Source organism: Pleurodeles waltl, chromosome 4_1 (genome assembly GCF_031143425.1).
Source record: "Pleurodeles waltl isolate 20211129_DDA chromosome 4_1, aPleWal1.hap1.20221129, whole genome shotgun sequence".
Taxonomy (NCBI): domain Eukaryota; kingdom Metazoa; phylum Chordata; class Amphibia; order Caudata; family Salamandridae; genus Pleurodeles; species Pleurodeles waltl.
In genome coordinates this window covers 832,573,160-832,599,037 of record NC_090442.1, presented here as the reverse complement: position 1 = coordinate 832,599,037, position 25,878 = coordinate 832,573,160, and positions in this window count along the sequence as shown.

Here is a 25,878-nt window from a genome sequence, read left to right as displayed (position 1 = left end):
ACTCCCCCTACTGATGAAGCTGGCCTTTTCCTGACTGCCCCGTCTTTGGTTTCTTAGGACATTCTTTAACAAAATGCCCAGATGCACCACAATATAAACACAGCTGATTCGTTCTTCACTTTTCCTTTTCTTCTTTAGATAGCGGTCATGGGGAGGGCAAGGCCACAGTCTCTCAAGTGGGTGACTTGCCCACTAGTTCTGGTGGGGGCAGGCCGCACAGCCATGGAGGCTAGACTATATGGCGTCCGCCGGCTGTGATGGCTGCTCTGTGGTGGTGTTTGTGGGAGGCTCCTTCTCAGCCCCTGCACCCTTAGATGGCTGCACTGTGGTGGTGGTAGTGGGAGGCTCCTGCTCCGCCCCTGCAACCTCCAATGGCTGCACTGTGGTGGTGGTTGTGGGAGGCTCCTGCTCAGCCCCTGCACTCTCTGATGGCTGCACAACCATGGCTGGAGGTGGGGACTCCGTGACAGCCCCTTCTTTGTGGCTGGTGCAGGCTGCTTTCCCTTCAGTATTTGTGGCCTGGTATCCATTCACCCACAAGTAGGTTTGGCTGAGGTGCTTGTCTCGGTCCTTGCTACCCTGCCCATATGTGCCGGACGGGGGGGGAGAGGGAAGAGGTCAATCTGGGAAAAGAAAAGCTTTTTAGGGACTTTGGGGTGGGAAGAGGGAGGAGTAATGGGTGTGAAGGATGAGGGAATGGGTGTTGGAGGTGTTTGCTGTATTTGAGTGCAGGTGCATAGGCTGTATGCCGTTTTGAGGTGGATGGCTGTTGGGTGTCTAAGTGCTTGCGTTTGTGTACTTTGGGGGGGCAGACACAGTGGGAGAGGACACAGGGGACGTGTGCATGGATGTTGTGGAGGTGTCTGCCAGTGAGGTGTGTGTTCTGCTTGGTGTGGTGGTGATGATGCTGGTAGTGGATGACAATGTAGTGCGTGCAAGTGTGAGTGTGGACCTAACAGGGTGGGAACTGGAGGTGGAGGAGGGGGAGACAGTGAAAACAGTGGATGTTGTTGTGTCTGCAACTGGATGGTGTTTGTGTGAGTGCCTATGGGATGAAGTGTGGTGCTTGTGTTTGCCTGTGACACTCTTGGGTGTTGTCTTGTGTGCATGTTCGTCTGGCTGTGTGCTTGGGATGGGTTGGGGTTGAGGAGAATGGGACTGGAAAGTGGAAGTTGGAGAGGGAACGGTAGAAACAGGGACAATGGCTGCAATCAGAGAGGAGGCCAGAGCCTGGATCGATCTCTGTTGGGCCGCCAATCCACTGTGAATGCCCTCCAGGTATGCATTAGATTGCTGCATCTGGGCTGCCAGCCCCTTGATGGCATTCACAATGGTTGACTGCCCTACAGAGATGGATCTCAGGAGGTCAATAGCCTCCTCACTCAGGGCAGCAGGGCTCACTGGGGCAGGGCCTGAGGTGCCTTGGGCGAAGGAGATGCCCACCCTCCTGGGTGAGTGGGCACGGGCAACTTGCTGAGGGGCTGCTGGGAGGGCGGTGCTGGACCTGTACCTGCATCTGGGGTGGTCACAGAGGTGTCCGCCACCACCAGGGAGCTCCCATCGGAGTAGGTATCTGAGTCTGTATTGTCCCCTCCAGTCTCTGCCGTGGTGCTCCCCTCGCCCTCTGTCCCACTGGGGCCCTCCGTGTCGGTGGACTCTGCCTCCAGGGTCCTGTGGGATGCAGCTCCCTCTGTCATTGGTGCCTTTGCTCCTCCGCAAGATGATGCTAATGCACATAAGTACAGGATGAGAAAACAAGAAAGGGGGAAGAGAGACAAAGGATATACTGGGTCAATGACTGCACCAACAACACTGTTGGCGTACACAACACCCTCACACACAGGGAACAGGCCTACGCACTATGCATTGAACTACCAGTGCAATGGATAATCAACAAGGAATGAAGAGGGGTACACACCGCCAACTGCAGCACACCTGGGACTCACGCAGTCCTGACCAGTAGTGAATGCTAACAAGCTGGGTAAGCAGTATTTCCCCTTCAGACCCTTAGCCAACAGAGGACCTACGCTGCTATGTCTGGCCTGGCCTAGAGGCACTCACTGACACACAACCACCACCCGGAAACCACCCCTCCAGCCGTGAGCTTCAATGATGGCCACTGTACTCACCCCCTTGTGGTTGCTGTGATGCCCTCAAGCGCCCATCCAGCTCAAGATAGGCCACCACCAGTATGCAGGCTATTAGGGGGGTCAGGGTCCGACAGGCACCCCTTCCTCGTTGTGAGGCCATCCCCAGCTGGGCCTCCGGGGTCTTCCTTGCCAAGCATCCCATGTCCACCCACCGTTTGCGACAGTGGGTGCTCTGCGTGCCATAGACCCACAGGGTCCACACCTCCTTGGCGATGGCACGCCATATACCCTTCTTTTGATGGGTGCTGATCTGCAGAGGCAATATAGACAGAACACCATTAGACAAACAGTCCAGCCAGTAACACAAATGGTCCACCATACCAGTTTCCATCACCATTGGCACACACATAGCCCAGCACACAACGTGTACACCACCAAGACGACATCCACCAACCCCTTCACACGATGTCTTCACACACAACTCCATGCATTCATGCCACATTCATCGTGCACACAGTGTACTCACCTGTTGGTCTGGAGGCCCATACAGCAGTCCGTACTGGGGCGGGCCCCATTCACCAGTCGCTCCAGCTCCTCAGAAGTGAAAGCTGGGGCCCTTTCCCCGGTTAAACTGGCCATGGTAGGTTCCAGACACAGGTCACAGCAGCACATGAAGTGTAGGTCCTCTCCTATGGAAGGTCAGGAAACAAGTGATGAATATGATAGAAGATGGCAGTCACGTCCGCGGCGGTGCATACTGTCACTGCCAGCGTAGATCACCATTGTCCACTGTACCCCATAGGGCCAAATTGTAATCAATGAGCAATGAGGAGTTGTACTGCGGTTCATGACTGCCTACTGCCACGCGCACAACGTCAGCGGCATTACCTCACTTCAACCTGTCTCTCCACAGAGGACAGGCAGACGCCATTTAAGGGGGGGGGGGAAACAGGCCTATGGATTAATGCTATGTCACAGGATAAGTAGTTACATACTTGACAAATTACACTGTCCCATAACATAGTTGCACATTGCAGACTTCTGTTGTGGCTCAATTTTTCAGTTTGTGACAGCCTCCTCACTCTTTTGTCCCATAGATACCTACCGCTGTGGATGAATAGGAGATGGAGACATACACTGGAGGACAGGCACATAATACTCACCTATAGACTGGACAGGGCCACAATCACAGAGCTGTGTGCCCAGTTGGAGCCTGACCTAATATATGCTATCCGTCAGCCCACTGGAATCCCCCCTCTTGTGCATGTGCTATCAGTTCTCCATTTCCTAGCAACAGGTTCTTTCCAAGTGACAGTGGGCTTGGCAGCAGGAATGTCACAGCCAATGTTCTCAATAGAGCAGACAAGAGTGTTGTTTGCCATGATAAAACACATGTGAAGCTACATTGCATTCCCCCAGGTTGAGGATTTGGTCACTGTGAAGGCCGGATTCTATGCAATGGGACATATCCCCAATATAATTTGTGCTACTGATGGTACACATATAGCATTTGTAACCCCCCCGCCACAATGAACAGGTGTTCAGGAATCATAAGAGTTTCTACTCCATGAATGTGCAGATGGTGTGCTTGGTGGACCAGTGTATCTCCCACGTCAATGCTAAGTATCCTACGTCGGTGCATGATGCCTTTGTCCTGAGGAATAGCAGCATCTGAAATGTGATGTCCCAACTACAGAGGCACATTGTGTGGCTAATAGTTGAGCCCTGGTTCCCACCCAATATATGTTGGTGTATGCCTATGGTGTTGGCCATATAGGATACTGTGAGGAAAAATGTTGTCCCTCAATATTTGCAGGTGACTCTGGTTACCCAAATCTATGATGGCTGCTAACCCCTGTGAGGAATGCCAGGAAAAGGGCATAAGAACATTATAATGAGGCACATGGGCGAACCAGAGGTATCATAGAAAGGGCCTTTGGCCTCCTGAAGGCGAGGTTCCGGTGCCTCCACCTGACAAGTGGATCCCTGTGCTACTCACCCGTGAAGGTCTGCCAGACAGTAGTGGCATGCTGCATGTTGCACAACATGGCCCTCCGATGCCATGTACCTTTTCTGCAGGAGGAGGAGACTGGAGATGCCCCTGTGGCAGCAGTGGACCCTGTGGACAGTGAGGATGAGGAGAGAGGATGAGGATGTGGACCACAGAACATCTGTGATCCGTCAGTACTTCCAATGACACACAGGTGAGACAGTGCAACTTTACATTTCAATGACTTTGGTTGTATTCTGTGTGGCATTGGCATGCTGGTATTTCCCACTTCTTTGCCGACTTACTGTTACCTCAGGATATTCATTTTGCAGATGTTGGTGATCTGACAAATACTCATGGTGTGATTACAACAGCCAGCTACAGGTCATTAATTCTATGCTCATTCTATGTACAGTTAATTTGCAATGGTTGTAGCTGTTTTGATCATACATGACACACTCGAAGTCAATTTTTACCAAAGGGTGTTTATTGTAGTGCTAATGTATAGAGGGGAAAGTGCAATGGGATGGGGTGATAATGGAGGAAAGTCCAGGGTATTGGTCCAGTCTGTTCTTAGCACAGGTGCATTGTCCAAGGGGACATAGGAAGGGGAGCAATGGAAGTTCAAGGTGGACAGGGTGACTGAGTGGGACAAAAGGGGGACAATCAGGAGAGTCTCTTTCCTGGCGGGGGTCTTGGCAAGTGTCTCTGGCTTCTGTCTAGATTGCAGGGAACGTTTGCGGGGTGGTTCACCTTCTGCAGGGGGAGTGGTGCTGGTGTCCTGTTGGTCCTGTGGCGGGGCCTCCTGGCCACTAGTGGAAGTGGAGGGCTGTTCAGGGGACATAGGAAGGGGAGCAATGGAAGTTCAAGGTGGACAGGGTGACTGAGTGGGACAAAAGGGGGACAATCGGGAGAGTCTCTTTCCTGGCGGGGGTCTTGGCAAGTGTCTCTGGCTTCTGTCTGGATTGCAGGGAACGTTTGCGGGGTGGTTCACCTTCTGCAGGGGGAGGGGTGCTGGTGTCCTGTTGGTCCTGTGGCGGGGCCTCCTGGCCACTAGTGGAAGTGGAGGGCTGTTCAGATGTCTGTTAAGTGGCAGGGGCCCGCTGGTGTGACACTGCCTCCCTCATAATGTTGACCGTGTCTGCCTGCAACCCTGCTATGGAAATCAGGGTGGTGTTGATGGCCTGCGAGTCCTCCCTGATCCCCTGATACTGTCCCTCCTGCAGCCGCCTGTTTTCCTGCACATTGTCTAGGATCTGGCCCATAATGTCCTCGGAATGTTGATAGGCTCCCAGGATCTCAGAGAGTGCCTCCTGGAGGTTCCCTGCTCATGTCCTCCCCCTGGCACACAGCAGTCCTCCCAGTGTCCCTGGTGTCCTGTGCCCCAGTCCCCTGATCCATGTGCCCACTGCCACTGACCCCACGTCCCTGATTGTCTTGTGTGTGAGGTGTAGCCTGGGGCCCCTGTACATGTGGGCACACTGCTGATTGACTTGTCCTGGGGACAGAGGTTTGGGAATGCTGGGTGGGTGCTGTGATGTTTGTTCCTGATGGGGGAGGCTCTGTGGTGGTCTGTGAGTGGTCTTGGGTGACCCGCTGTCCAGTGGTCCCTTATGAGCCAGGTATATCGTTCAGATCCTGAAGACCAGAGTTACTGTCATCACTGTGGGCCTCTTCTGTTGGGGGACTGGATAGTGATGGCACCTCCTCTCCAATGACATTGGCTGGGGTACCTGTGGGGATGTAAATCATGTATTATGCTTAATGTGTATGACATACTGTACATCCCTGGATTTCCTTCTATGGTTGGTGTTGCCCAGCCAGCTTTTACTTGTGTATGTTGGTGTATGGTGCGATTGTTAGTTTTCATATGCTGTGCATGCTTTAGTGATGAGTGTCCATGCAGCGCTTGGAGGGGTGTCCATGAATTGGTACAGCATACAGGGCTTGGCATTGGGATTTATGCGATGTGATGGTGGAGTGTGTGGGATGAGTGGAATGATGGGAGTGAGGGTGAGGGCATATGATGGCATGCGGGTATGGGGGTTATAATTGTTGAAAGTTGACTTTCCAGAGTCCAGTCCTCCTCCGACTCCGGCCAGGCCCTCAGGATGCAGTATTGCCAAGACTTGCTCCTCCCATGCTTTGAGTTGTGGGGGAGGGGGTGAGGGTCAAACGCCAGTCCTCTGCATAGCGAGCTGGTGTCTTGCTGCTGTGGAACGTACCTTCCCCTGTAGGTTGTTCCACCGCTTCCTGATGTCGTTCCCTGTTCTTGAGTGCTGTCCCACAGCATTGACCCTGTTCATGATTCTCCGCCATAGCTCCATCTTCCTGGCTGTTGATATTTGCTGCACCTGTGCTCCAAATAGTTGTGGCTCTACCCTGATGATTTCCTCCACCATGACCCTTAACACCTCCTCAGTGAAACGGGGGTGCCTTTGTGGTGCCATGGGTGTTGAGTGATGTTTATTGGTGAGGGTGTGTTGGGTAATGTGTTGGGGGGTGTGATGTGGAGTCTGTAAGGGGTGTATGGGTGTGAGTGGTGTGTGGCTCTAGTTGTCGCAGTGGTCTTGGTGTCAGTCTAGTGGCTATGATTTGTATTCTTAAGGGGTTGTGGGTAATGTGGGTGTGAGTTTTATAATGGTGTGGTTGTGTGGGTGTGGTGTGTGTATGGGTGTCAGTGGTGTGTTGTTTGAATTGTCCAATGTGGTGTTGTTTTTTCTGTGGGTGTCCATTGTGAGTGCAGCTGTATGTACCGCCAATGGTTTACTGCCGTTGAATGTCCGCCGTGGTGATTCGTGGGTCATAATGTGAAGGGTGTTGTTCTGTTGGTGTAACGGTGTGGGTTTTGAGACCGCTACTTTAGCACTGACCTTTGATTTGGCGGATTTGTGCATGTGGCTGTATTCTGTCGGATTGGTGTGTGTGTGTCATAATATGGTGAATGGATATCCGCCACCGCGGCGGTAAGTTGGCGGCCGTCAGTGTGGTGGTAAGCGGGATTTACCGCCAGTGTCATAATGAGGACCTAAGTGTTTGCCTGCATGGGTAGTGGCACTTTGTAAACATGGCACTGTCATTATCTGTCCTAGATGGCCCACAATAATGTCTACAAACATTAGGCTAATGAGGGGCAAGGCGGTGCTAGGGCCTTGTAAGTTTGGTCTCCTGGCTCAAATATAGAGAACACCGCACACATTTGACATGAGTGACCTGTCAGACAAAAATTTCCAATTACAATCACCATGTACCTAAGCCACAACCCATGACTGGAAAGTGAACCTCCACAGACCAATGCAACCATACATCCAAACAGGACACACACAATACCAGATGTAAGTCTGATACACCACTCCACTCAAAAGAAATATGGGCCATGGCACCTAGCAATTAACTAATGTGCATGATTGACACATGTTCTCACATTTCTTTGCAGCTGACCAAGGTTATGGCATCCAGCAATGGGTCTTAACACCTTTTGCATATCCTACAACGGATGCACAGTGGGCCTACAATGAAGCCCACATAAGGACCAGAAATGTTGTGGAGTGGACATTTGGCATCCTTAAATCAAGGTTCAGTTGCCTATATCTTACAGGAGGAGGAAAGTTATATACACCACCCCTTGTCTGCCAAATTATCCTTGTGTGTGCCATTTTGCACAACATTTGTCTACGCACACATGTCCCCGAGGATGAACAAGTAGATGTCCCCAATGAGGAGGATGACAACAATGGTGTACAACTGGAGGAGGGGGAACAACAAAACACTGCTGCTGGAGTACACAGAAGAGAACTAATTGTGAAAAACTTTTTCACATAGAACTGTACTCCAAGAATCACCATGTAAAAAATTCAATAAAATCACGTAAATGCAGAATGTACATGGCGTACTCTTTTACACCCTCACATAGCAATTATAACTTGCCGATATCTCAGAGAGCATGACTACTCCACAACAGTTGTAAACAACTTTGGGACATAGTTTCTGATTTAAGGTGGCCTAGTGCATCCTTAGTGTCAAGTATCTTATGCTAATGTGGCCCAACTATGCAAATATCTAAGCAACAGAAACCCATATTGGCGCAAGTCTGGCCAAAATGTTAGCTCTGACCCTGAACAGTTCAATTGCATCAAATACCTTACATGCTATTGCCCCCTACCCTGTCCCGTGGTGCGGAATCTATAAAATACCGCACACACATGGTGATGGCAGGGGAATTCTATGGGGGAAAGAAATGTGGCCCTGCACTGGCTTCTGAGCCACTTTACTTTAATCTGCCTCATAGTCAGAAACAATAAACATCTCCAAAATAATTCACTACCAAATGAATGTGTAGGTAGAACATAGGCATTGTCAGTAGCTAATACGTTTTCCATTGTCACACACATATCACACAAGTGTATTGGCTTGACAAATGCCTATAGCAATCCAGGAAATATACCTGAAGATTGATGTACAGATACATGGGCTAGATAGAATAAGGCTAGCAAGTACCTACAATGGTAGGTTTGTGTCTGCTAGTTAACCTAGTTAAGTCTGAATGACAATATCACATCTGAGTACTGATAACATACTTCTCAGGGCCAATCATATTTATTAGCAAGAGAGTGACATACAGGGACCAATACACATAAATGTCTAGGTCTATCACACCCAATCAACTCGGAAGTGCATGTAAGTCAAGCAATGTACTAACAAGTCACAGACCCTTAACAAATTGTATGTGAGAAGAATGACATAGAACGCTTGATCGTGTCATTCCCTCTACTCATAGCTGACATGAGTAATCACAGTATCAAAACATACTCATTGGGAATGTTACATAGGTTGAGGAATGCAAAAGTGAGCATGTGGCCAGTATGACAAATAATGTGAAGCTACAGTAGAACAATTGGGAGAGAGGTTGGAAGACTTGGAAGGCTGGTCCTGCTGAAATAATGTATGGATACTAGTGGTACCCCTAAATACCAAGGGTCAGGCATGGACCTGTTTGTGGACAACCTCATCCTGAAACAGCTGCAAACACATGGACTTCCAAAAATCTTTTAGGTGGAGGGAGCCCACTACTTCCCAGGTGCACCGTGAAAGCCTAGAGCACACCCCTGTCCATCATAGCAAGACTCAGAAACGTCCGATACCGGGAATTGAGTTTTCAAGCAGCTCACAGTGCCCCTCCATTGCATATAGGTAAAGCTTGGGTTACCTTCTTCCCCAATTTCAGTCTTTGAGTCTAAAGGCTGCGCTGTAGTTTCCTCTAGATGAAGAAGGCTCTGAGGGAATGGGATCACAAGTAAATAATGACTTATCTGGCGTGGCTTTGATAAGTCACAGCTTGCAAAACTCACTTTTAATCAAGCCCAAAAGCTGATTGTGATTGGCTGGATTGAATGTCAGGTGGCAGGAGGGTCAAGACACTGCTACCGCCCTAAGAAGCACTGGGGTGCCAGCATGGCAAAGGAGAATAGTGAAACACTTGAAGTGGAGGTGCAGGTCAAAACATATTACGCCTAGACTTTGGCATTGTCCTGATCACACCAACGGATCTTGGGACCCATGGGGAGACAAGAGGGGGTCATGGGATCGTAAATGTGGCACTGGAGATGCAGACAGGGCATCTTGTGGGTAGTCTTGGAGCAGCCACGATGGTCCTCAAATCGGTGATTGGGGGCAAGATTGAGACAGAGGATATGAGATACCAACTTGGTAAAGACATTCCAGTAAGGGGCTGGGTGGGGGCCAGAAGGCGGTAGTGACGCTTTCTAGTTAGAAGTATGTTTCTTTGGGACAACAGGCGCTATGCCCAGTTGGGGAGGTGGGCAGTTTGGATTTTGCAGCGGAGTGTAGCAGGGAGGGGGGAGTGATAATTGAAGAGCGGTAATTGGATAGTTGTTGTAGTCAATGTTCAGACAAGATACATATGGGCAGTCAACATAGCTGAGGCACACAGGATATTCACTCTCAAATTATGAACCCCACCCAGCCTTGGGGCCGGCACCCCGTGTGTTGTACATTAACAATACAGTGGTATGTCCAAAGTTAGTATGTCAACTCTAAGGATAGTGTCCTGAAATGTCAATAGCCTATGTGAAAAAGTCAAACGGGGAGTGATGCTCCAGTACATCAAACCAGACTCCCCTGAGATCATTCCCGTACAAGAGACTCACCTCCTATGTAATAGGTGTCATGCCCTTGACCATTTTGGAAATAAAGAGGCTGCTAATATGGTCCATATCACCTCCTCTAGAAGAGTAGTAATCTTTGTGAGGGGAACGCTGCCCCTGCTCATTTGGCAAATATGGCCCGATCTACTAGGTGCCTATGTGGTGCTCTCTGGGACCTGGGGGTGGAGGGGTTTCTTAAGCATACCTTCAGTAGATATCACAAAAAGACTTCACAACTCAGAACTACCAGCCCTGATCACTGTGCTACACAGTTTTCCAGATGGGGACGTGATCATGTGAGGGGACCTCAATGCAACACCGAGTGATAGCATTCACTGACATCTCCCAGGCCCCTGGACTCAGTCAGACGACCATTAGCAGACTTCCTCACTGCCCAGGAACTGGCAGATTTATGGTGTACCCTTAACCCAGCAACCCAGCACTTACTTACTTGGGGGTGATCAATTCTCTTGAATTGATCACTTTCTCATGCCGACTCCCCAGCTGTTCAAAGTCAGTGAGGCCTCTAACTTAACCAGGGGTATTTCTGACTATTCCCCCCTGTGGCTGGTGTATGGTAGGACTGAGAGGCAAAACACTACCCACATCATATTAAGCCCTTGTTACCTTAAAAAGCCAAAAATTAGAGAATGGATGTTAGCCACAAAAAAACATTATTTTCAGGGAAACAGCACTTCAGTCTCCACTCACGTTTGGGTGGCCTATGAAACAGTAGTCAAGGGGGTGGGTCTCACCCTGATGGCGCATGGGAAAAAAACAAACAAGGGCTAAATTGAAGGCTCTTGAGGCCTGCTTACCTGATGAGGAGGGATCAGAGGGAGCCTACATCCTAGCCCTGAAGTAAAATGAATGCTAAGATGTGGCCCAGGAAGCTGCAAATATGTGCCATAGGGCAACACAGCACCACACTAATGTAATGGGGGACACAACAGGAAAAATATTGGCCTGGTTGGACAGGTATGAGGCAGCGGATAGCTTGGTTCCTGGGATCCAGAAGGAGTCAAGGGATCCTGCTAGAAGTGGACAAGCCATAGCCCAAATGTTTGCCCACTACTATGGGAAATTTGATTTTGCAGGGTATTTTACCACAGAAAGGAAAGAGGGGGGGCTCCTGGGTGACATCCCTGACCCAAGCCTCACTACAGAGGATAGGGAAGCCTTAGAAAACACACTTTTCCTGGAGGAAATTGTAAGAGCCATCAGGGATGTGAAGCCCGGCAAACCCTCAGGGCACAACAAGGTAACAATGCAACCCTATAAGTTGACAGACACTTAGCTTGCCTCACAATTGAAGCAGATATATGAGAAGAGCCAGAAGGGGTAAGGCAAGGCTTCCACAGTGGTCATCCACAAAGAAGGGAAGCCCCGGGAGGAGACTATCTGTACTCTGGGTGTACAGACAAGACCTAGTTCCACAAACTATCAATGACCTAACCAAGCATCCTAGGAATAACCATACCGATTCATGGCAAATCATGTGAAACCATGGGAATTAATGAGACATGTCCTACACAAATAAGCTGCCATTCCCCTGTAAATGATAGGGCAAGCCTGACATCAAATACCTCAAAGGTAACAACACATACTTGGCCATGGGATCACAAATGTGCAGGTGTATGTCTGCAGGGGACTGTGCATCGCAGTGCTGATGATCCATCATGAGGATGGCAGATCACCACCCAAAGCCCCTCAAACCCCTGAGTAGGCCACATTGACCATTGATACTTGATACAGTCGGGGCCTGCTGATTGCGTACAGTGAACTGAGCTGAGGTGACCACAGTCAACTGGTGTTCATACATGCAACAATGGCCCTGTATGGCCATTCAAATTGCCATAGGAGCACTGATGACTAGGGTGCCATCACTGCTTGAGAGCACCTCTGCCATACAGATTGTATTCAGTTTCATCAATCTGCCAATAATTTCTAAGTTTGAGCAATTCAACATTGAAAATTTATCTTTTTAACACATAATACCTAAATGTATCCACACATGTTCCAGCTAGGAGGACCAGGCTTGGTGCTGTCAATTTGTAGATGGACAAATGAGTACAATTTACATTATGAAATGTGTATCTGTCACATGATAACTTACAACTTACCATGACCAGTACAAATATCCCCTCATTGTGAAAATGTTTTATACAGATATGAGTACACAGCTTTGGAACAATGGCCTACATATAAGACAGCTGGAATAGAGATTTGGGATGTTTCCAGTCCCTAAATACACAACTGTATCATGCAGCACTTATCAGACATAATGAATATATTTTCACACAAATAAATGTCACATATATACCTAAAATGACACGTCAGCACACCAGCTCCAATATTTTGCAAGCATGGGGAACCATACATTACATGTGTTGCTCTGCTTCAATTCTGCTCCTTAACACACCAGAGTGTGCACACATGTGCACTCACATTGAAATGGCCTTAGTCAACAGCATCCTTTGCTAAAGATTTGTTAAGGGTATGATATGCCTGAACATGTATTGCACATGGCCCTTCCCATCTTAGATTGTGTATAGTAACATATGGTCGGAATTCTGACATGACAATGTCGTAGACCCACAACATGAGTAGCATCACATATGTACACACAGTATCATGTGTATACATGAATGTGGCAGAGTCTACATACACAGACACATTTGCAAACACTATCCGTCCTCACATGCATCACACACACACACATACATACATTCTTATGTTACCGGTACACACGCAAATGCACATGTATACAAATGTAGCCATACAATACAAGCCTCATAGATGCATAGCCCCTGCAACAAGGAATGTGAATGTGGGTGTACTGTCACCCTTTCCACCAAAATCCACACATGGCCGTTATGCATCAGAAAAATTGACGTATGTGGTACATCCCCATACAGTGCAAATCACTAAAATGATGCCTGGCACCATGCACGTCTGAACTGTCAAACATTTTGACGCATACCATTGTCCTACAAACATCGCACATGCCAAAAATTACTCCTGGCACCTGTGTGTCAATTGCAAGTTGACAGACCTTTTCAGCCTTCATGGAAAAAATCCATGCATAGCTGTCATTCGTCAAAAAAACAGCGCATATCAGAAAACGTGACCCATATGCCCAGGAAGTGATGTAACAGGACTTCCTTGCTGCACACATGGTAAAGTGAATTTACTTTCACTTTTACTTTACAGTCTTTTTGTCTGTGGTTGAGAGAGGTTGTGTGGAGCTGGTGCTGGTTGAGGAGTAGTGGTTTCTGAGAGTTTTGTGCTGTGTTCTGTTGCTGTTCAGTCCAATTTGTTGTATTCATAAGTTTTGTATTGTGGTATTGTCCTGTCTTTGTATTTGTATTGTTGGGTGTTTGTCTTGTGGTAGTGTAGTTTGTTGAGGTATTTGGGGTTAGGTGAGGTATTATATACATTTATTTTTGTTGGTTGTTGGTTGCTGTGGAGGGAAACAGCACGATGTCTGGCAAGGGAAGGGCACAACGCATGAGTCCCAATGAACTGGGGGGTTCATATGGTTAGTGTGCCACTACCTCCCCAATATGATGAAAATGGGTGGCCGTCGAATCATGGGCTACCCTAAGGAGACAGGGAAGCTGCACTGAGTGAAGGTGCTGTTCCAGCTGTGCAGGATCCTCAAGGTCGAGCGCACAGACCACCAGATCAAGCACTGGTAGGCAGACCTCTTTGCCAGGGAAGGGGATCTCTTGGATCACCTAGTGGTTTGGGTTGGTGGACCTGTTGGTAAGTAAATCTGTAACATAGCACCATCCTCCTTTGCATGTGCATGACAGTAGGGCATAAGAATAACTTTAGCATGTCATGAGAAAGGCGAGGACATCAAAGGGCAGATTTAAGGAAAGTGGCGCTGCACCCAGTGCAACGCCACTTTCCTTACACCTCTTGGCACTCACCTACTGCCATCATGTGTGCGCTGTATCTAAGATGCAGCGCACTATGGTGCAGATTAGAGGGAAATTGCATCATAATTTTTTACACTGTTGCTGGACTGTTCATGGTATTGCCATAAATTTGCCAAAAACCCTGACCAGTGCATAGTGGGTCATCAAAATGTAATGGTGTTCCCCTTTTATTTTTTATTTTGTTTTATTTATGTTCATTCGGTCTAAAAGGTTAGACCATTAAAATTAAAAAATAACAATCTTACATGATAAAATTGAGCCGTTAAAATTCATAGCAATCATACATAGTACTGATAAAACCCAATAGCCGGCAATCAGATAAATATCGATGGTGCGTTCCTTAGAACTAAGGCTATGATCATGCTTGAAATACAATAAAAGAGTCGTGCAATAAAAAAGAACTTAAATAAAAAGCTTATGCCCATCATACAGATATATACAGCTAGTGCCTTCCATGGAACTTTACTCAGTATCATGGCCGATTTATGAGCTAATGAGTTTCTTGTCATATCTACAATGTTTTATCTAGTGTCTTGGCAATTTAGGCTGGAAATTCATCTCTATAAACTTATAGGGTCTCAGCTTCTCATATAAGAGACCGCAAGCTCCTAAAGAGACCACATAAAAGTTAAATAAAATTCACATCAATATCAAATTGCATGACACATCTAAAAGTTAAAAGCAGAGATAAATATATCTTATTAAAATCTCCTTCTGCAAACAAGAGAGGTGCCTAACCGACTAAGGGACCCTTGGCTGAGATATACCTACGACAGATAGACCAGGCTTCGAATAGATATTTGGTGACTGAGCTAACTACCAGTGTAGATGTATCATATTTGCATATTTTGATGGCGTTGGCTCTGCCCTGCAGTAATAAATTTTTTGCAGAGGGGAATGATCCACCTCCCTCTGGGGCTCTTGTATAGGGGGCAGAAAAACAGCATGTGCTCAATTGTTTCCTTACAATGGTGGCAAAGTATACATCTGTCAGTCAAAGAGTTGCTTGATGGCCAACGAGCCGTGTAGCTGTTAATAGGCAAGGTACCATATCTTAGCTGGAGAAATAAGGCACGGGCATATGCAGGCATAGGGAGATCCATGAAGTTCTCGGGCCGGGGTTCGTGTTTGAGTTGAAGGAATTCTATTGTTAGCCTGCCCGCCCTGTTATGATGCAGAAAATCTTCATTGGTTTTCTTCCAATATCTCCTTTTGACAAGTTGCCTTGCGTTGGTAGGGATCAGTTCAGGGTGTTTCCAATAGTGGGGAAATCCTAATTTGTCCCAGGCAGATTTCATCTCCTTCAGCCAAAGGATTTTTTCCGGTCACTGGGAAGATGCTATAAGTTCTCTTATCGCCACCCTGAATGGTTCAAGTTCGACAGTTTTCCATAGACGGATCCAGTAAGAGAGTGGTCTCAGGCCCGCTATGGTTTTAATACTATTCAATCCTAGGTGGAGCCTGAGAGGGGTCATGGGTGTGCCCATCCCTAACCTGGAAACCTGTCTGAGGAAATGGTTTTCTTTAGTTTGTAAAATGTCCAATTTTCTGTGTGAACCCTAAAGTTCTGCTCCGTACAGGGCCGCCGCACGGATATGGACATTATAAATCTCCGCAATTGTAATCAGGGGGGGCTCGGTGCCTTTCTAGACCTGCGTACTAGGGCCCCACCTCTTTGACTTATAATAAGTGCCCCTTTGTCAATAGCTGCCTCCCAATTACCTGTGTTTGATAGCCTGATACCTAGGTAATCAAACTCTTCCACTTTCTCCAACGGGATTGAGTTAATTACTATTCTTGCACAAGATCATTTCCTTGAGGTACTGTATATCATAAGTTTCGTTTTCTTCACATTAACGTCCAGCCCATAGTCTCTACAAAAGACACAAAATTGGTTGACCAGATTTTGAATTCCCATTGGTGATTTAGCTAGCAAGATTGTGTCGTCCGCGTATAGCAGACACGGGATTTTTTTTCCAGCCAATTTGGGCGAGTCGTTTATACAGTTCTCTAGATAGTGAATACAATTGTTTTTGTAAAGCAAGAAAAGAGTGGGGGCCAGGACACAACCCTGTCTGACTCCTCTTTTAATGGCTACAGGGTCTGTCAGTTCACCCTCCTTACCGCATTTGATTTATGCATAGGTGTTATCATGCAGTCGAGTAATGAGTTTCAAAAGGCCAGATGGGACCCCCATATTGGAAAGTGTTAACCATAGCATATTCCAGGGGATCAAGTCAAATGCAGCTCTAAGGTCTATAAAGACCACATACAGATTTCCCCCCCCCAGGTCCACATTCTTCCATTTGATTGCCAGGAATCTCAGGGCTTGGTCTATAGTGCTAACTGCAGGTCTGAACCTCGCTTGTAAATCAGATATGGCTTCAGACTCCAAAATCCATTCATCAAGATGAAACAAAAGTTGTTTTGCATAGATTTTTTGGGAGTTGTCAAGTAGACAAATCGGTCGATATTTGGCAGGATTATTGGGACTACCTTTTTTGAAGATGGGAACTATCTCAGCCCCTTTCCAGGAAGATGGGGCAAGAGCTCCTGCTGCGACTGCATTGAAGATTAGGTTAAGATAAGGTGCCCATATATCAGGTCTTGTCTTGTATAAATCACCTGGGATCTTATCAGGGCCAGGGGCCTTTCCCCAATTCAATGAATCGATCGCAGCTTTTGTTTCGGCTAAAGTGAATTTAATCGGGGTGGCCCCATGGATTATGGGATCGTCGAGGGTCCTAAAAGATACTTCAGATGGACCTTCGTATAATTGACCAAAGTGCTCAGCCCATGCTGCAGAGAGAATTGAAGTGCCAGGTAAAGAAGCAGGATCTCTACAGTCATCTGCTATCAGTTTCCAGAACCTGGAAATATCGTTTGATTTGGCAGTCTCCAAGATAGCAGCCCATCTGGCCTCTTCCCAGCTTCTGCGCGCCTTAGAGCATTCCTGCTTATAATCCTTCCTTGCTTTTCTTATGAGCTCTACATGGCCTTCTTTTAGTGATCTCAATAAGTTATGCTGTGCTTCCCTGCATGAGTTACTGAACCACCGTGCACAGCACTTTTTCTTGGGTTTACTAATAACCTCTTTTGTAAAGAGATACTTTAAAGAGTTAAACAGTTCAGTGTGGGCTGCAAAAAAGCCCATCACCATCACCATCCTCATTGTGTAGAAGCATACACTCCATTTGATCAGCTAACAAGTTGTATATTGTTATGAGGTGTTCAGGGGATGTGATAACAGACTCCCACTTTACATTGCGTCTATTATTTGTTAGGGCGAGCTGTTGTGCATAAGCCTTGGAGTGGGGTGCTTCAAGCGAAGGGAAGAGGCCTCTAGTCGATAGGATCAACGGGTCGTGATCACTCTCTTTGTGCTCTTGTACCCTCATGTCAAACATGTGGCCCCGCAGTCGAATGTCAAGTAGTATATAATCAATCTGGCTCCTGTGCACTCCACACCTAAAAGTGGGGTGCAGGTTAATGTCTGAACGGGAGCGACCATTACAAGCTCGGAGACCGTGCGTTAATGTAATATCAGCCACTAGGCGCGCTGTTTTGTTCAATCTCTGTCTTTTATTTGAGGCTAGCTGAGGGATACCCCAATAGGCATCCTCTTCTTTGTATATTTCTTGGACCAGGGGATTGGGCTCAAATGTAACATTAAAGTCCCCTCCAATCAGGATGAAATGTTATGAGATATTGTTGTGGAGAAAGCTATCCAATAAGGACAGGGCGTCAGAGTCGTAGTGGCTGCCCACACTCCTATTATAGATATTGATTATTAATAAAGATCTCTCCTCAAAAATCGATACTAGTAAGGCCTGTAAGTCAGGGCAGCCCGTATCTATGGCTTCAACTTTGCACCTAAGAGAACTACTTAACCATATGAGTAGCCCTCCCGATGATCTCCCAGAGGACGTCTTACGTGCTGCAACCCAATAGCTTTTAAAGCCTAATCTGTGTTTGGGTCCCAGTGCCCATGTTTCTTGGAATAGACAAATCTGGTGTTCGTCAATAAATTGGCCCCATCCAGGACCTTGCAATTTACTTTCCAGCCCTGCTATATTCCAGCTAAGAACTGTGTCAAAAACATTTGTTTTAACATACCCAACTTCTCTCGGGGATTGCTTCCTGCAAGGGAAGAATAACCTTACTATTCCCCACAAGCATACAATGACCCTTTTCTTTCTTACCCTGTGGTTTGTTCACCCCACTAAATACTACACCAGTCATATTCATATCTGGTAAGTTGACAGAGGGGATGGGCCCAGAGTTGCAGGGAGCGGTTATCGTGGGTGAATCCCCCTCCTCATTGCCTAGGCATATAATACTCTTGGAAATTCCCAGATTGCCAGGATCTATCAAGGTCAATGGTGTGGAAGAAGTAAAGCCACTAAGGGCAGGGTAAATGGTGTGCTCAGTTTCATGGCTACTCAGAACCTCTCCCCGAGGTCCGTCACTTAGTCAATCTATCTCAGAGAGAGAGGCCGAGGAGCGTCTAGGGCCAGGATCGGGGTTAGACTGTAACTGGATGTCAGCGGAGACTCTGTGCATCAATGGTGGTTTGCTATTCGCGAATGTCGGAGATGGAGGATAAAACACTTGTAGTCTACACAGAGAAACTTTCCCTGCTAAGGGATAAGGTCTATTAGCATTTGAAAAGAGCAGCTGAACAAGACCAGGTGAGTTGAAATTATTAACAATGCAATCCCCTGTACCAGTCTTTTCCAATGAGTCCACCCACCCCACCCTTCTCACCATTAGTATCGAGGGTATCATAGAAAATGCAAACCCCGCATTTGCGTGTATTACCTTATTTTTTAGTTCAATAAAAGATTCCGGAGTTTTGGTTTTTAGTTCGGGGACATTGGTGATGACAAGGACATATGGACATGACTCCGGTGGGAGATGCAGCGCTCTCAATCCAGTCCTGCCATTGATCTGGGCCCTCTTCAGGGGGCCTATTGGAGAATAGTCATAAGTAGAATTGGCTTCACCGACATTAATTACTGTGTTATTAGAGAGAACAATTCCTTCTGAGAGGGGGGCTGAAACCTTAGAGGGCTTATTCTTTAGGGTGTTAACTGTTCTAACGGGTCTGTTCCCTTCTTGGTTTTTGGGGAGAAGAAGACTCTTGCCCATTTGAGCAGGTGATCTGCTGCCATTAATGTGGATTTGGTTGAGATGAGAGTGGTGAGAATAAGATTGGATTTCTGCAGTTGGAGGAGGTACTGGCAGCTGGATCTTGATGAGACCTTCCAGTTTATCCTCAATCGTTTGGAGACGGGCTACTATGGGAAGGAGCAACTGGTGAGCTCTTCTCTTATAAGATCCCATGTATGATCGATTGCCTGTCGTCCATTGGCATTTTCTAAGGAGGTTAGAATCACATCATTATTGAAGGACTGGCCCGGATTGGGGGGGCTCAAAATCCTGGTTCGTTTGTTTTTGATAACAGGCTCCCTTCGTTTCATTTTTCCTTTAATATTGGGATCTACAGTAGTTGAGGACCCTCCTTTGAAAGGGCTCCGAATCAGCAGGGTTGGTACAACAAGGGCATTAGGTTCATTCGAAGTTTCGACCTGGTACTTCTGGGGGTTTCTAGTGGGTGAGAAGGGAGGGGTGGTCGGCACAGGCTGCGAGTCTATTGGCAGGGGGGGCTGTGAGTCATGACCAACATAGGCTGGACTATTGGCTGAAGAAGAGGGAACAGCTAAGCGGCGCTGTACCAGCTCTATTTCTTTTTCGAGTGCCCCGACTGCCTTTTGTAAAAAAACAAATTAGACCCATGCTTTTCTTCAGCTCCCCCCCCGCCATCTGCCCATCTTTCCTTCTTAATTCCGGGTACCTTGCTTAAACACTTGGTTAATAGCGCAATTGGCCTACAGGACCCACCCACTATTATTCTACTAGAGACCCCTCACCAGGGATAAGACTTGTGAGCTCCTCGGACCCTGCTGCTGACGGCAAGCAAAGGCAATCCTGGGGACAAAAAATAAATAAATAAATAAAGAGATATAGCCCAGCCTCCGTCGGTCACTGACGGGTGCAGGACGGGCCCGCCCTTGGCCCAGGCTTTGTCCGGGCGCGTCCCGCAGCAGCGGGTGCGCGTTTGTTTTTAAAGGGGCTGCTTCCCACCCCTTTCCGATTCTCCAATGGGAGAGGGGGCTTGGCTGCTGCCCCTGCCGCTGCACCTTTAGGCAGTGATGGAGCCTGGGGCCCTATCTTTTCATCTGAGGTCCGATGAGTCTTTTCTTCTCTGTTGTCATTTTTTGCCTGTTGTGGAATGTGCTGATTGGAGGAGCGACCCAAGACCCAGTTACTGCTTGCACAGAACTGGGGATATTTACTGTCCTCCCTTAGTATTGCTCTGAGCAGCCATTAATATGTGCAGAACAAAATAACGCAAAATGTTCTTTTAGGTTTTAATGTGCCATTTCTTCAGCTCCCCTAATGGGCAAATGCCCACTTTGCATACATTATGGCGGGCACAGGCATAATGTAGCAAAAGGAGGATAAAGTTGCACAATGCATTCTTTGTGCCACTTTGTGAGCCTATGGGCAACATTATGTCCACAGCATGCATGACGTATGCAAGGGGGCCATTCCCCCATAAGGGGGGGCCAAAAAATAAAAGGCACCAAGAAAACTAAGAGTATTCTTTTTTTAAATCATTCTGGCATTTTCTACGCCTACTTAAACTAGGCATCAAAAAGGGGCACATCATTATTTATTTACTGTTCAGAGTTGGGCCAAAATCTTGGCATTAACCATGAACAGTGCATCAATAGCATCACACATTGTGACGCCATTGCCCCCTCCCCTGCGCCATGGTACGCATTATCTTAGATATGGCATACACATGCTGGCCTTAGGGGGGGGCTAAGAGGCACAATGAAAGTGGCATTGCACTGGGTGCATCGCCACTTCCCTTTTATCTACCCCAAAGCTTTGGACAATTGCAGTGTTATGTCACCCAGTAAGCGTGACACATGAATTAGAGGTATGTATGTATGGGTGAGTCACATTGCTATATAAGTTTTTTGGTGCTACCTATGTCTGTCTGACCGACATGTTTAGATGGCAGTGGGTCTTTCTTAAAACTAAGTTGACTAGGTCACTCAGCTAAACAAGTGCTATGTGTAACAGTTGTCCATGCTAATCTTTATTCACAAATCACAAAGCTATGTTTTCCTGTCATGTCTTGCAGGCGGACCTCCACGCCACACAAGGATGAGATTCCCACTTTCGAAGATCCCGATGCAACCAGTAAGTGTCACCCTGTATGTCACATGTGTACATACAGTGTTGTGTCTGAGAGGGTTTGATGTGTATTAAGCCATGTGCAAATGGCATGTGTGTCAATTTAGACACCATCATCTATCCTTGAGTATCAAAATTATGTCTGATGTTATGCTGAGGATGTGGAATAATTTGAATGATGGTGCCAACGTGTGCTGCCATGGATTAGTGGGTCTCAGGAAATATTTTGTAAGCCTGATGTCAGTCAAGATGTCAGTCTGATGTCAGTCAAGATATGTGTTGAAGGTGCTGGCTTTCTGCAATGCATGGATGTTTCAAACATATTTTCACAGCACCTGTTCCTGCACTGTCCCTTGTTGCACAAATGTAGTCAGGACATTGTACAACATAGGTACCTGGGTAAAGCTCTCCAAGGGCCTTTCGCAAGGAGACACTTGCACTATCAGTACTTCACTGCTCTTTCATAATGAAGTGAGGCACCGGACGTGCAAGGAGCTCTTTTGAGAAGGACAACAGCCAGTTGAATACACATAGAGATTTGGGCTCTTCTCCAGATGCATGTGCGACAAGTCTATGGATTGTAGCAAATCAGATGTGTGCAGATGAAAGGACAGGTTTTAGCCATCATGGTAGTAATCAGCAAGCATGATCACATCACATGCATATGAAATGTGCATGGTGAGTGTGCACCTGGTAGTTAGGAGGTGTATCACAGATAGGGACAAATATAAGTAAACAGGCACTGCACCTAGTGCTGCACCAGTTTTCTGGCAGTCCTTAGCTCTCCCATCTGCCACCATGTGTGTGCTGTATATGACATACGGCGCACCATGGCACTGGGCATGTGCCAACTGTGGTTAACATCTTGATCAAAATTTAGTACAATTCATAGTTAGTGCAAGTGACTCTAATGCTAACCCTGTGCTGTACATAGGGGCCCATTGTGACCAATGGTGTGCACCCTTTTAATTCCAGCTCTGAGCTGGCATTAAAAGTAACCGAAACAAAATGAGGCAGCTAAATCTCTTAGATTGCCATTTTGGCAGTCACCCTACCCGTGGAACTCCACCCTTGCAATCATCATGCCTGGCACATGCCTAATGTGTCGCAAGGGGTGACAAAGTGGCACAATGCAGGGATTGCACCACTTTGTTGATATTCTGCTGACCATTTGGCCTTCTTGTGCCTTAATAGCATCATACTGATTCTAACACTAATGTGGTGCAAGGAGCCCACAGACCCTCTCAAATCTTGGCCCTGGTGTGCAACTTTGGAGAGCCATTATCCCCTTATGTGCACAATACTGTAGATGCTGTATAGACTTGGGTTTTGCTCATGTTGTTGACTTACTAGTTGACAACATGTGTCATCAGAAAATGCTGTTTACAATGCATGCTTGTTACCTAACGCAGTTACTGATGACATGTTCTCCTCATGTTTTAACTGCCACAATGACTCCAGCCCAGAAACAACAATTCAATACACGTGTTGAATGTTTCCGACACATATGCAAGGTCCAGGCTGGTAACCGGAAGATGTCTTGGGGGTACTGCACAGAAAGTACATTAAGAGGAAGCTGAAGAAGCTGTATATGTGGCCACTCACCACTTCCCATGACCTTCCCTTCCCCAGCCTGCATTATTTAAAGTTTTAGTGGGTTTTAGTGGGGTAGAAATATGTTAGGTAGGATAGAGTAGGTTAGTTGTATGATACAGTTAGAGCAGTCGAGGGGGTGGGATTTAGGCATTGTTTTGTGTTTGGGGATGGTTGGGTGGAGATTATGTATAGGTGTATATGTTAAAAAAATATACAAAAAAATGTAATCAAATAAAATAAATATATATATTTGTTTAGGACATAGGATTAGTTAGTATATGTGTAGCTTTGGTTCATGTTGTCCTACATGTCTATTATCTCATAAGGGGATTGGGGGACAATGTTTATTGAGTGTCATTATGTGTATAATTTAAGGTTAGATCAGGATAGATAGCTTAGTGTAGGTTAGTGAGTAGTTTAGGTTTTTAATAGGTTGTGTTTTTAGGTACCAATAAATCCTGTAGGTTTTTGACAATTAGACAGTGTGCCTCATTATTACATGTTGTGTGGTGCAGGATGCTGAATATATGACTCTGGGGGCCACAATGTCAAGGCCCTATCACCACCGGACCTTCACTTTTAACAATGATCTGGTGGCGCTTTTCAGTTCTTCATTTTTACAAGGAAGTGTATTGCCACTGTTTGTGGCATTACGCGTCCTTGTTAAAATGGCCCCTCCAACTCAGTTTTCTCCATCAAGGGGTGTGCAATGGGTGTTGCAGTGGCCATTCCACCACAATCTCCGTAACTTATCATGCTGCCCCAGATTTACAAGAAATCCAAACTTTGTGGCAGTGGTAATTACTGACGCCAACCCAGCGTTGGTTTAACATGGCAAAATGAGGAGGCATAATTTTATTCATTATTGTTGTTTGCTTTTTCCATATTTGCAGCATTCTACAGCACACTTAGGAGAGGCACAATGCCATGGATGTTTGCTGAAGTACAGAAAGGTGTCCCTTCCTGCACATAAACAATCAGTCTCCTCAAAGCAGACACCCTTACACTATGCTGCAAGGAAGCCTGTGATGGTGCATGCAGCTCACTTCATTGCCAGCACAGAGGTAACCACAGGGGTGTTCATAAAGCGCATCCCTGCATTTCAAAAGTGCTGCAATGCAGCACTTCTATTTTTTGTGCAGCAGCAGTGCGCTGCACAACTATGGCCCCCGCCAACTTACCGCAGTGGCAGTGGATATCCGTTCACCATATTATGGCAGACACACACCAATCCCACAGAATTCAGCCACATACACAAGTCCCCCAGACCAAAGGTCAATGATAAACTGGCGGTATCAAAACCCACACCGTTACGCTAACAGACCAACGCCCACCACATTATGACAGAATCCATAGATACTTGCCAAGACCCCCGCCAGGAAATTAGACTCTTCTGATTGCCCCCCTTGTGTCCCACTCAGTCACCCTGTCCACCTTGAACTTCCATTGCTTCCCTTCCTATGTCCCCTTGGACAATGCACCCGTGCTAAGAACAGACTGGACCAGTACCCTGGACTTTCCGCCATCATCACCCCATTCCATTGCACTTTCTCCTCTATTTATTAGCACTATAATAAACACCCTTTGATAAAAATCGATTTTGAGTATGTCATGTATTTCAAATATGTATTGATTGAAACAGCTACAACCATTGCAAATGAACTGTACATAGAATGAACATAGAATTAATGACCTGTAGCTGGATGTTGTGATCACAACAGGAGTATTTGTCAAATCACCAACATCTGCAAAATGAATATCCAGAGGTAATAGTAAGTGGGCATAGAAGTGAGAAATACCAGCATGCAAATGCCACACAGACCAAAGTCATTGAAATGTAAAGTTGCACTGTCTAACCTGTGTGTCATTGGATGTACTGACGGATTACAGATCTTCTGTTGTCCACATCCTCATCCTCTGCTTCCTCATCCTCACTGTCCACAGGGTCCACTGCTGCCACAGGGCCATCTCCAGTCTCCTCCTCCTGCAGAAAATGGACAGGTTGTGCAACATGCAGCATGCCACCACTAGCTGGCAGACCTTCTTGGGTGAGTAACACAGGGATCCACCAGAATATGGCCTTCAGGAGGCCAAAGGTCCTGTCAATGATCCTTATGGTTCACCCATGTGCCTCATTATAACATTCTTCTGCCCTTGTCCTAGCATTCCTCACAGGGGTCAGCAGCCATGCTAAGTTTGGGTAACCAGAGTCACCTGCAAATATTGAGGGACAACATTTAGCCATACACTATCCCATATGGCCAACACCATAGCCAGACACCAACATATCCTGGTTGGGAACCAGGGCTCACCTATTAGCCACACCCTGTGCCTCAGTAGTTGGGCCATCACATTTGGGATGCTGCTATTCCTTAGGACAAAGGCATCATGCACCGACCTAGGATACTTTGCAATGACGTGGGAGATAAACTGGTCCACCAACCACATCATCTGCACATTCATAGAGTGGAAACTCTTGTGATTCCTGAACACCTGGGAGGACAAATGCAATATGTGTTCCGTCAATCACCCCAATTATATTGGGGATATGTCCCATTGCATAGAAACTGGGCCTTCACAGTGGCCAAATCCTCAACCTGGGGGAATGCAATGTAGCTGCACATGTGTTTTATCAGGGCAGACAATACTCTTGTCAGCACTATTGAGAACATTGGCTGTGACATTCCTGCTGCAAAGCCCACTGTCACTTGGAAAGAACCAGTTGCCAAGAAATGGAGAACTGATAGCACTTGCACAAGAGGGGGGATCCCAGTGGGATTACGGATAGCAGATATCAGGTCAGGCTCCAATTGGGCACA